Genomic DNA, 13,727 nt, shown 5'->3' with positions numbered 1-13,727 from the left:
TTGATCGGTCACAACCTCCGTGAGCCTTATGCATTGATCAGGTACCTAGGAGGAGTAAGCATCCCCTGTTGATCGGTCACAACCTCCGTGAGCCTCATGCATTGATCAGGTACCTAGGAGGAGTAAGCATCCCCTGTTGATCAGTCACAACCTCCGTCAGCCTCATGCATTGATCAGGTACCTAGGAGGAGTAAGCATCCCCCTGTTGATCGGTCACAACCTCCGTGAGCCTCATGCATTGATCAGGTACCTAGGAGGAGTAAGCATCCCCCTGTTGATCGGTCACAACCTCCGTGAGCCTCATGCATTGATCAGGTACCTAGGAGGAGTAAGCATCCCCCTGTTGATCGGTCACAACCTCCGTGAGCCTCGTGCATTGATCAGGTACCTAGGAGGAGTAAGCATCCCCCTGTTGATCGGTCACAACCTCCGTGAGCCTCGTGCATTGATCAGGTACCTAGGAGGAGTAAGCATCCCCCTGTTGATCGGTCACAACCTCCGTAAGCCTCCTGCATTGATCAGGTACCTAGGAGGAGTAAGCATCCCCCTGTTGATCGGTCACAACCTCCGTAAGCCTCATGCATTGATCAGGTACCTAGGAGGAGTAAGCATCCCCCTGTTGATCGGTCACAACCTCCGTAAGCCTCGTGCATTGATCAGGTAGAGGGAGTAATAGGTAGTCAAACTATGCATGAAAGCAAAAACCTAACAAATGATATCAAACATATCAGGCAATATACCACCCAAAAATAAGATGTGTATACAAACTCAGTCCTTATAATGACCCTAGTATTTGTGTAAAGCTGACTTTTGATGGGGTTCTTGAAATACTTATAACATCAACTTATTTGTCCATAGCATGCCTTGTCTTAAAATTGATCGTACTCAGAGTACGCTCTTGTATAGTGAATCAGTTAGGGGACAAAAACGATGTTCGATGCTCGAATATAACTACATAATATAAGGAAAGTTGACGATGGAAAAGGTCATCCGTTTTCCATACAGTTTAGTAATATGTTGGCCATTATAGTCTAGAATCATTAAAAAAATCTTTACTCCTCACAAAAATATTAGCTACTGTAAAGGAGAAAACCTCACTTGTTGTGCTACAGCATATACTAGAAGTAGTGTAAATCAAATTGTAGATTCTCAAAAACTCCAAAGAACTTTTAGAAAATATAAGAGGACTGGCCGGGGGGGGGGGGGGGGGTTGCAGCCATTGTAGAGCGATTTCATCTCTACTCAAAAAATTTTCACATTAAAGTCTTGTAACTCTTCCCTAGTCCTGGAAGAGTTAATGTTCTTTAAATGAACTCTTCACACAAATAAGGTAATAATAGTCCATGAAAACAATTGTCAAGATAAACTGTCAGAAACGTCAAGACAAGAATGAGCGGTTTATAAGTAAAAAAAAAAACAGACAAAGGATTTATCCGTTTCGGTAAACAACAATAACAGCGGCAGCAGTGATTATTTATCTATTTACTGTCTGAAGTGCATGTACTGCAAAATCATGCATACGTCTCCAAAGAGAAAACACGTGTCCAAGTATACCGAGTTTCTCATTGTATGTCATTTATACTGTTGTTTAAAACCCATACAGTTGACCAGTCTTTTCCTTTGTATTTTATCAATTATAAATATGACTGAGTAGACAAAATGACTTCTTAAATGAGATATTCATACTAGACAATTTGCTTGAATATTATATTATTTTTTCCATAATAAATACACAGTATAGGACCCAGGGACCTTATTAATTGATATTATTTATTCCATGTAAAGAACTTAACTTATCCTGGAGTCCCTGGGCATATTACTTTACTAGAGATTGATATTATGATAAAATGTTGTTAAATATTTTGACATTGTTAATTATGAAATATGAATTCAAACTCAAATTTTGAAACTGATAAATATATTAGTAGTTACATGTGCATATAAATCATGTATAACAACTTCAGATCGAACACAGGGCAAAACGCTGTGGTCGGGGTCAACATTCAACAGGGTCAATTTTCAACGCGTTTATGTCTTAAGTGCCGAAAAAATAAATTACTAAGATGCTGAAAGATGACCCCGGGTATGAATTTCACGACGTTTGATCTCAATTTTCAATTCAGCTTTAAAAAATGAACTCCTGGTCAATTTTCAACCCGGATCAATATTCTACGTTACAACGGCACAAATTTTGATGCAAAAGATTCGCATTTCGACAAATTATGTCTCTTCAGTGATGCTTATGCTGAAACGTCAAAAATCCGAAATGTTTAAATAAAAAAGACTTTGAAGAGCTGAAAAAGGGGTACTAAAGACTGGAGCAAAATACGTGGAAGGATCAGAGCTATGCATGAGGGAGATAATTCTAAATTTTGAAATAAATTTCTAAATTTTACCGCAGTAATGCAATATATAATCGTATTTTCAAGCTAGTACCGATGTTCTCAGATACTGGGCTGTAGAGACCCTCGGAGTAACAGTCCACCAGCAGAGGCCTCGACCCAGGGGTCATAATGTAAATCTTACCAATTTACAAATCTGTACCAATTTTGATGCACCACATGCACATTTCGACAAATTATTTCTCTTCAGTGATGCCCATGCCGAAATGTTGAAAATCCGAAAAAATGAAGAGCTGAAAAAAGGAACATTTTAGCTCACCTGAGCCGAAGGTTCAATTGAGCTTTTCTGATCAAAGAGTGTCCGGCGTCCGTCTGTCGTTTGTAAACATTTCACATTTTCGACTTCTTCTCAAGAACCAATGGGTCAATTTCAATCAAATTTGCCACAAAGCATTCTTGGGTGAAGGGGATTTAAGTTTGTTCACAGGAAGTGCCGCGCCTTCTTTAAAGGGGAGATAATTAAGAATTCGTGAAAATTTGGTGGCATTTTTAAAAAAAATTCTTCTCAAGAACCACTTGGCAAGAAAAGATGAAACTTATGTGAAAGCTTCATTACATGCTGTAGATTCCAATTTGTCCATATCATAACCCTCGGGGGTAGATCGGGGCCACAACAGGGGGTTAAAGTTTTACATAGGAATATATAAGAAATATCTTCAAAAATCTTCTTTTCAAGAACAGCTAAGCCATTATTAGACATATTAATACCTCAGGTATCCTCAGGTAGTGTAGATTCAAGTTTGTTTATTTCATGACCCCTGGGGATAGGGCGGGTCCACAACAGTGGGTCAAGGTTTACATATAAATATAGGTTTCATGGTTAAGGGGCATTGGAGTAAAACGCATTGAAGACTTCAAATAGTAGAATGACCTGACAACCCTTGGAATGGACTAGTCTAAGGGTATATAAGGCAAAGCTTTGGGAAAGTCAGGCATTCAGAATGTAGCTGAAGAAGTTGGATGATGAATCAGCAATAAAGAAGTTAAGTTATTCTATCCTAATAGCAAAAGATTCAATGAAATTGAATATATAACACATGTGTAGGTGTTGAATACTCAGTATATAATTATTTAGATATAAATCCCATTTACTACTATTAGCATGTAAGGCTGGGATGTGTCCTAATTTATGACCTTGAATTTTGGTAAAAGTTATCTCCCTCTCTTTTTAATTAATAAAAAAAAATCAAATTTAAAAATCTTACCTGGTAAAAGAAAGCATTTTCAATTGCTATTCTATTTCTAATGTGTTTAAGTGCATTTTTTCACTACAGTATTTAATGATATTCCTATTATTTAAATTTTTATGCTTAAAGATTTGTTCCATAGACTTCAATGCAATCTTTGTTAAGTACTTAAGTTCTGGGTGTAGTAAATCTGAAGAATTTCTTATCTATCAAAGGGAACCTAGTGGAGGAACATGGTGCAAGTAGTACCTTACCCAGTTCCCATCTCTAGATGAAAGAGAAAATTTAAGTACAATGTGATATACCCTCAGACATAGCTGTCCAATCATTAATTCAGAAAGAGTAAAAGGAAAACCTATGTATCCCTTGTAAGAACCTGATCATACACATTACATAGGAAATATCTTTGAAACCTCTTCTCAAAAATACCTAAGCTAATATTAGTCATATATATACAAAGCAACCTTAGGTATTTTAGAATCAAGTTTATTTAAATCATGACCCCCAGAGGTTGGTCAAAGTTTTGCATAAGAATATATGGGAATCATCTTGAAAAAATCTTCTGCTCAAGAACACCAAAGCCATGATTAGTCATATTATTATAGGAGCATCCACATCTCATGTAGATTCAAATTTGTTCAAATATACGATGGATAGGGTAGGGCCACGATGACCAATCAGAGTTTTACATAGGAATACATAGGAAAAAAATCTTTAAAATTCTTCTGTTTAAGAACAGCAAAGCCATGATTAGTTATATTGATATAGAAGCATCTTGAGGTAGTGTAAATTTAAGTTTGCCCCCCCCCCCCCTTAAAACTTTTCAATATACTGATTTCTGCTTCTTCCTAGTCAGTGTGTGCGCAGGTGAGCGATGTGGCCAATGGGCCTCTTGTTTTCCATGACCACTGTTTCCTCACGTTGTTTGGTTCTCAAACATGTTAGAACATCCCCTATTAAGACGTCACATTGTGCTACATGTACATGTCCGTCATAATTATATTATATTATTGTTTCTTCTTTACTAAATGATGATATATGGCTACAAAAATCATATTTCATATTTTAAGGCCGATCTGTTTGGTTTAATTTTTGAGCCAACCAGTCTTCTTAATCAGACTTATTATTCCTATTTTTTGTGACATGTGTGTTATTTAAGAAATATGAAGGCTCAATTTTTTTAGTATTTAGTTATGTCAATAATGTCAAAATCACCATTCTACATTTACTTTTTAAAAATATAAGTATTGAGATGATTTAACAGTGATGTAAGGTAGGAAGTAAAATTTATAAATAAGAAAACATAGAAAATACTTATCACCCTTCTGGGATATCTATGGTTAGAATTTCTTCCCAAAAATATATAGACAAACTCGGACGATATAAAACTTACCATGGGTACATTAATGGTAATTGTTCAGCCTCTTTAACTTGTCAACATTTCGCATCATCAAAAGATTATTTTCCCCCTTAGATATGCTACTGTCATGTTGCCTGATCCCACTATGCTTTCACACCTCTGCTTGCTTACAATTTCTCTTGTTTTATTGGACATTTGAATATAATTACTGTTCGTTATTATCACATTTCATTTAAATGTCTCAAGTCCATTAGTGAAACTCAATCCAACTAATAATGAATAACGTCATACGATACTGCTGATGCAGTGGTGTCCATCATTTCTTACCAAACTGTGAGACATGTGATTACCCTACACAATGCAAAGAATAAACATATTGGATAACAAATTCATAGTTATATAAAATATATATACATGATTTAATGGTATTTCCTCCATCTAAAGTAATAGCCATTGTACGGTATCATAATTATAAGACTATATGTATAGGTGTAGGGAAATAATTAGCAAAAGGGTTCAAGCGTTCGATGTTCAAAAGTCATTTATTTGTGAAAAAGATGTAGATTTTTCATAAAACTTGTGTACTTACTTATGAAGCAAATAGTTGATTAAATAAGCGTTTTCTTCTGTTATCCTTTTTACACAGTATGGTTGAAAAATTAAAATTATAAAATCTAGAAAATCAGCATTTTGTTTTCTTTACTGGAGAAGGTATCCGTTGTTTGTTTGTATGTATGATTGTTTGTTTGTTTTTGGTTTTTTCACTCTTATTGAGGAAATATTCGTGTACTTTCATCAGTCCGGGAAAAATGAAGATGAAGACTCTATTAAACGCTATGAACAGAGACTTCTGCTAAGAAGTCATCTGAAAAAGAACAAAGATAAAAACTTTGTGTTTCTTATCTGTATACAAAATGTACTCATATACAGGATTCTGTCAGCAGATTATTAATTGAAATTCGAAAGTCAAAGCACTAGAGGAGGAGATTATTAATTGGAATTTTACTTTTAGCACAGTCGATATCTTTGATATTCCTTAGTTCTGTCATACTTAATGTTTACTTCTGATCGCTATATATTTCACAGTATTTAAAAAAAAAACATGAATAAAAGTAAAATTATATATATATATATATATATATATATATATATATATATATATAAAATTATTTCCTCACGTATACGTTTTGTAAATAATAAATTTTAAAAGTCAGAACAAAAACAAAATTATTATAAATACGCGTACACATGTACAGTTCACGTCCACTTCTTTCTTATTAACTGTTATGTACAGGAAATCAAACCTCATTTTAAAAAGCAAAATTAACACTACATGATGAGGTTAATGGAGAATTTAATGTTTTAGAATATCTGATACTGGTGCTTGTATCATTATTCGTATACCTTGGTCATTGATCGTTCCCGTAGTCTCACTCAAATCCATCGAGCACTGGATATTTGAACCGATCAACATTTTATTAATCCAACAATATTTATATCTTTATACAGGAGAGATTATTAGACTTCTAAAATTGTAAAGCATTTTTTGAAAGCTCAGCTAAGTGTCTTTTGTATAAGTACACTGTGTATGTGACAATATTTGTAAAAACCATTCATATCTGACTAAGTCTATTCATTCTTGGTTAAAGAAGCATATCTATAGAATAAATCTTTCTTTTGGTTTAAATACAAATACAATTTATTATCGAAAACTAATGGATTTCACAAAGAAAACAAGTTCAAACATTATGGAATGCAAATGATGTATTATTACAATACAAATTGAAAATATGCCATATAAATAGTAAAATATAGAATACAAATAGAAATAACTATATAATACAAATTATGAAAAAAAATATACAATACTAAGTGAAAACAAGAGGCCCATGGGCCACATCGCTCACCTGAGCACAGTGGATAGGCAAAAGCACAAATCAGTTCAGTATTGAAAAGATTCCGGGGGGGGGGGGGGGGGGGGCTTGAATTTTAAACTACCTGATGATGCTTCCATGTCAAAATAACAAATGGCTTTGTTGTACTTGAGAAGATTTTAAAAAAAATTTCTGATATATTCCTTTGTAAAAATTTGATCCCCCCTTGTGGCTCCTCCCTATCCCAGGGGTCATCATTTGAACAAACTGGAATCTACACTACCTGAGGATGCTTCCATATCAATATGACTAAACATAGCTTTTCTGTTCTTGAGAAGAAATATTTCTTCTATATGTTCTTATGTAACATTCGATCCTCCATTGTGGCCCCGTCCTACTCTCGGGGGTCATCATTTGAACAAACTTGAATCTACACTACCTGAAGATGCTTCCATATCAATATGACTAAACATAGCTTTTCTGTTCTTGAGAAGAAATATTTTTTCTATGTGTTCTTATGTAAAATTTTCTATCCCCCTATTGGGCCCCACCCTACCCTCGGGGGTCATCATTTGAACAAAATTGAATTTACACTACCTGATGATGCTTCCATATCAAAATGACTAATCATGGCTTTGCAGTTCTTCATCAGAAGAAATCTTCCTATATATTTCTATTTCAGACTTTGATCCTCCATTGTGGCCCCACCCAACCCCAGGGGGGGCAACATTTGAATAAACTTGAATCTACACTACCTGAGTATACTTCCACATAATAATGATCAATCAGGGCTTTGCTGTTCTTGAGAAGAAGATTTTTAAAGATTTTTCCTATATATCTCTATGTAAAACTTTTATCCTCCTTTGGGGCCCCACCCTACCCCCAGGGGTCATGATTTGGACATACTTAAATCTATACTACCTTAGGATGCTTCCATATCAATATGATCAATTAGGGCTTTGCTGTTATTGAGAAGAAGATTTTTAAAGATTTTTCCTATATATTTCTCTGTAAAACTTTGATCCTCCATTGTGGCCCCGTCCTACCCCCGGGGGTCATGATTTGAACAAACTTGAATCTACACTACCTGAGGATGCTTCCATATAAATATGACCAATCATGGCTTTGCTGTTCTTGAGAAGAAGATTTTTAAAGGTTTTTCCCATATATTTCTATGTAAAACTTTGATCCTCCTTTGGGGCCCCGCCCTACCCCCGGGGGTCATGATTTGAACAAACTTGAATCTACACTACCTGAGGATGCTTCCATATAAATATGACTCATCATGGCTTTGCTGTTCTTGAGGAGAAGATTTTTAAAGATTTTTCCCATATATTTCTATGTAAAACTTTGATCCTCCATTGTGGCCCCGCCCTACCCCCGGGGGTCATGATTTGAACAAACTTGAATCTACACTACCTGAGGATGCTTCCATATAAATATGACTCTTCATGGCTTTGCTGTTCTTGAGAAGAAGATTTTTAAAGGTTTCTCCCCATATATTTCTATGTAAAACTTTGATCCTCCATTGTGGCCCCGCCCTACCCCCGGGGGTCATGATTTGAACAAACTTGAATCTACACTACCTGAGGATGCTTCCACATGAGTTTCATCTTCCCTGGCTTTGTGGTTCTTGAGAAGAAGATTTTTAAAAGATGCTATTAATTTTTCACTAATTCTTTATTATCTCCCCTTGAAAGAGGGCGTGGCCCTTCATTTGAACAAATTTGAATCCCCTTCACCCAAGGATACTTTGTGGCAAGTTTGGTTGAAATTGGCCCAGTGGTTCTTGAGAAGAAGTCGAAAATGTGAAAAGTTTACAGACAGACGGACGGACAGACGGACAGACGGACTACAGACAAAATGTGATCAGAAAAGCTCACTTGAGCCTTCGGCTCAGGTGAGCTAAAAAACCCATTGATATAAATAGAAAAGTTCAAATATTGCAACGTTAGACATGCCATAAACATGGAGTATTTTCCAATAACAGAATTTCTCTCTGAGCAGTTTTTGTCTTCACAGGGTCCCGAGGTACTTATCTTGTAACGATGTAATTGTTTTCTTGAACTCTGTATGTTTTTTAGGTACACGACACCAAAATGAAGTATATTTGAGATTTCAAAAATAAGAATGTCCATTTTCTCGAATTCAATTCTTTTCTTTCCATGCATAGGTCCGTTTATATTGTATTGCTTAATATCATTCGTGAAATAAAAATATCTATACATGTTAAATTTTAACCACATAGTCAAATTTAACCACGTATTTTTGTCCACTATTTTAAGAGGCCAATGGATCTTAACGGTCACCTGCATATTATGAGGTTCTCAAACCACTTTTGGCTCAATTGGAACTGGACTGCACTTATGTGACAAAACTTTTACATTTTATAATCATATTTATGCAGTTTGTACAATGTATCCTAGACGTTCAGGAGTGTGATCCATCTCAGAAATCATGTAAACAAAAAGAAACCTAAACAGAAATAATCATCTGTAAGCTCCAAATAAGCAATGCAATGAAATATGAAGATAACAAACAATAATCAAGCTCAAAAGTCCATTGAAACAATACAAGTCGGGAGCAGAGCAAACACGGACCTCTAAAAGCATCAGAGGTGGGATCGGGCAAACGGAAAAATCCGTAGACAATTCAGTGTGTAAATAATGGCCGAACAATTAGTTTGAAAATTTAACTTAATGATAGATTGTATTTCCCGACAAAGTCATTGTATCGGCCATAAAACTTGCAAAATGTTGATTTCAAATGAGACTTTTGATATCCTTGTTTCATCAACTTGTTTGTTAATTGATTGCCTCGATTTTAAAATTATTTGTGCGTAGAGCATGCTTTTGAGTATCGAATCTCATGGAGACATAAACTATTTATCCAGGTGATAAGGGTATATTGCTACATAAATAAAGGAAGTTGACGATAGAAAAGTTGAAATCATCCCGTTTATCATAAAGTTTTGTTGTTAGTTTATTATTAACGTCTTTTTCTAGTAAACTATTTAAATATTAAACAGATTTGTCAGACTCTGTGTTATCTTTTATTTCAAGTTCGCTGGTCAAAAACGCGGAACTGTATAAACACCAAAGCTGGGATCACATATGCCTAGGTGGAGTAGGTATTCCCTGTCGATCACATCCGCCGAAATCCCTCTGTATTGATCAGGTAAACGAAGTGATCCAGTTAAAATTAGTAATTGGTAATAAAACGACCTAACAAATGGCCTGAAAAATATCAGTCAAAATACGAGCCAATGATAGTTTGTAATTGCAAACAAGGTTAATATAACGACCATAGATTTTTGGAAATGCTGTCTTTAAACGAGGTTGTGGAAAGCCATATAACATCTAGTTATCTGCCAGTAGCCTTGTAACGGTACAATTTGTCGTTTTGTACATGTTGTCGTCGCGGTGACAATATGTACCTACGTTCACTGCACATACTGTCGTCCATCGGTACATTATGTCGCCAGCTGAAAAGTTACACGTGTACATATTGTCGCTGGCGAAATTATGTGCCTTTCAATCACTGCACATATTGTCGCCCCAGATATTGTTGCTTCAAGATTTTTTTTTTTTTGGTAGAATTGTGAATGTAATTGGTGTATAAATCACACTGAAGTGGCTTGTATGCTATTTCATGCAGCGTGATTGTGACATTTTGTCGTCCTGTTCATAGTATCGCTGGCGACAATGTGTACCTACCCTCACTGCACATACTGTCGTCTATCAGTACATGTCGCACGACAATGCATGACAATGCTTCTGTATAAATATGACTAATTATTGTTTTGCAGGTTTTTTTTTTTATTTTAACGAATTAAAGAAGTCGCGAGGTAAGGAGCTGATCCTTACGTCGCGGGTTCGAATCCCACTGTGGGACGTGGAGACCGGTCCTTCAGATGAGACCGTATAAACCGAGGTCCCGTGTTGAAGTAGGTGTTGGCACGAAAAAAATTCCTCACTGCTCAATGGCCGTAAGTGCCGAGCATAGAACAAAATTTGCAGCTCTCCACCGGCAAGTGGTGGTGTCTCCATATGAGTGAAAAATTCTCGAGAGGGAAGTTAAACAACAAACAAACCAAAAAAAACCGAATTAAATAATTTTAAAGAGTTTTCCTATGTATTGCTTTCTAAAATTTTGATCTCCCATCCTGGCCCCACCCAAGGCCTGGGGGTCATGATTTGAAGACACTTGAATCTGCACTTCCTAAGGATGCTTCTATAGTAACATCACTAATCACGTGCCTACTTCTGTTCTCAGTGTTGGATCTAGAAATTTCAGAACGGGTAAGGGGGAAGGTGGCACGGTTCAGATTTTTTTTTTCAAGCCAAAAAAAAAAAATGTCATATCCGTTTAAAGATGTGTTACTGTATATATTAAGTAATTTATTTAATTATGAAATTTTCCCTGTGGATTAAATTGAGAGTATATACAAGTTAAACAAACAGAGTTTACAAAAGCCAAAAAAATCAAACGGGGGCGGTGTGCACGTACTAGATCATTTACGAAATTATTTTGTTAAAAACATTCTGAGTGTACACACAAGTACCCTGAAGTTGATATTAAAATGATGCTTGAGTTTCTGATTGACAATATCTATATATGTCGTTTATGGAGATCAGCTCTTCCACCAATCTGTTGGAATTCCAATGGTTCCAATTGCGCCCTTATTAGCAGACTTAATTTTGTATTCATATGAAGCAGAATTTATTCAAAAATTTCTACATGAGAAGAAGAAAACACTTGCTGTGACCTTCATCTCGACATTTAGATATATCGATGACGTATCATCAATTAACAATAGATACCTCAATTCATATGTCGATTCGATATATCACAGTGAATTTGATATAAAAGATACCATAGAGTCTGAAATATCTGTTTCATGTTTGAATATTTTACTAGAAAAAGACTTTGTTGGTAACCTAACAACATCGATAAACGTGATGACTTCAATTTTTCAATGGTCAACTTCCCTAACTTACGTAGCAATATACCCTTATCACCTCCTTATAGGGTTATTATCTCCAAGTTGATTCGATACGCAAGAGATGCTCTATGTGAGAACAATTTCTAAAATGAGGCAAGCTATTGACAAACAATCTGATGAAACAAGGTTATCAATAGTCTCCTTTGAAGTCATCATATCGCAAGTTTTATGGTCGATACAATGACCTTGTAAGCAAATACAACTTATTATTAAGTCAAATTAAATGCTGACTGACGTTTTTCATACTGATTGTTAGGCCGTTATTTACACACTGAATTGTCTACAGATTTTTTTCCGTTTTTCTCGATCATGACAAAGAGCACACGGTGGGTGTGACCAGTCGGCAGGGGATGCTCACTCCTCCATGGCACCTGATCCCACCTGTGATGTTTTTGGAGGTCCTTGTTTGTTCTGCTCCCGATATGTATTGTTTAAATGAACTTATTTGAGCTTGAATACTGTTCGTTATCTATATTTCAATCGCCATATTTCATCCGCCTTTGTTTCTTGAGAAGATCCTTAACGATTTTCTGTATATATTCCTATGTAAAACTTTGATCACCCATTGTAGCCCTACCCTACCCCTGGAGGTCATGATTTGAACACAATTGATTTTGGTTTTGTTTGTTTCTTTGTTGTTTAACGTCCCTTTAGAGAAATTTCCACTCATATGGAGACGCCACCACCTGTTGGTGGAGGGCTGCAAATTTAGACCTATGCTTGCTGTTAGCACTCAGGGCCATTGAGCAGTGAAAGATCTTTTTCTTGTCAGCACCTACAAAATTTAACGTACACTATGTAATGAAGTTTTTACCTATCATCTCTTCTGACCCAGTACACCGTAGTTCTTAAGAAGAACATTTTGAAAGAATTTTTTCTTATATATTCTATGAAACTTTGATCACCTGTTGTAGCCCCACCCTTTCCCCTAGGGACATGATTTAATAAAATGAATCTACACTTTATAATGAATCTTTCACATAAGTTTCAACTTTTCTGATACAGTTGTTCTTGAGAAGATTTTTAAAAGATGTCACTAAATTTTCACTAATTTTTAACAACTAATTTTAACAACTTGAGAGGGCATGGCCCTTCACTTGAACTAACTTGAATCCCCTTTATCACCGGATGATTTGCATGGGCGGATACAGGATTTGTGATTAGGGGGGGGGGGGGGCGTGGATAACTTCGTTTAGGCAGGGGGTCTGGGGGCCGCCTTAAGGCCCCCATAAGCTCCTGGGTTTTCGTGCATTTTAAGAGTAAAACCAGGCACAATAATAGTGGTATTGGTTAGTTTATATGTACCAAAGTTTGGCATTATTAACACTAGTCATATTATACTTTGAATAGAGGGGGCCCAGGGGGCGAAGCCCCCGGAAGCTCCTGGGTTTTCGTGTATTTTAAGAGTAAAACCAGGCACAAAAATAGTGGTATTGGTTAGTTATATACCACAGTATAGCATTATTAATATTAGTCATATCATACTTTGAAAATTTTAGGGGGGGGGGGGGGGCGTGCGCCCCCCCACGCCCCCCCCCCCCCTTAAATCCGCCAGTGATTTGTGGCAAGTTTGGTTGAAATTGGCCCAATGGTTTACAGAATGTGAAAAATTTAGAGACGGACAACAGACAAAATATGATCAGAAAAGCTCACTTCAGCTTTTATCTCAGGTGAGCTAAAAATATCAACCCCGACACCAATTATATCGGCACATGTAGAAGAATAACGCAAAAAAATAAATAATTTCAAAATAATCATTACTACTGAATATTTTTTTTTCAATTTCCAAGTACATATAGTAAGAAAAAATAATTTGTTGATTTATCAGATATCTCATGAGTTGCAGTATTTGGATATATCATAGTTTATGATGTACACTAATCCTGGACACAATTTTCT

The sequence above is a fragment of the Saccostrea echinata genome, unplaced genomic scaffold (genome assembly GCF_033153115.1).
Source record: "Saccostrea echinata isolate AGI-Se365-2 ecotype Australia unplaced genomic scaffold, CSIRO_AGI_Sech_v1 ptg000029l, whole genome shotgun sequence".
Lineage (NCBI taxonomy): Eukaryota > Metazoa > Mollusca > Bivalvia > Ostreida > Ostreidae > Saccostrea > Saccostrea echinata.
This window is presented reverse-complemented; position numbering follows the sequence as displayed.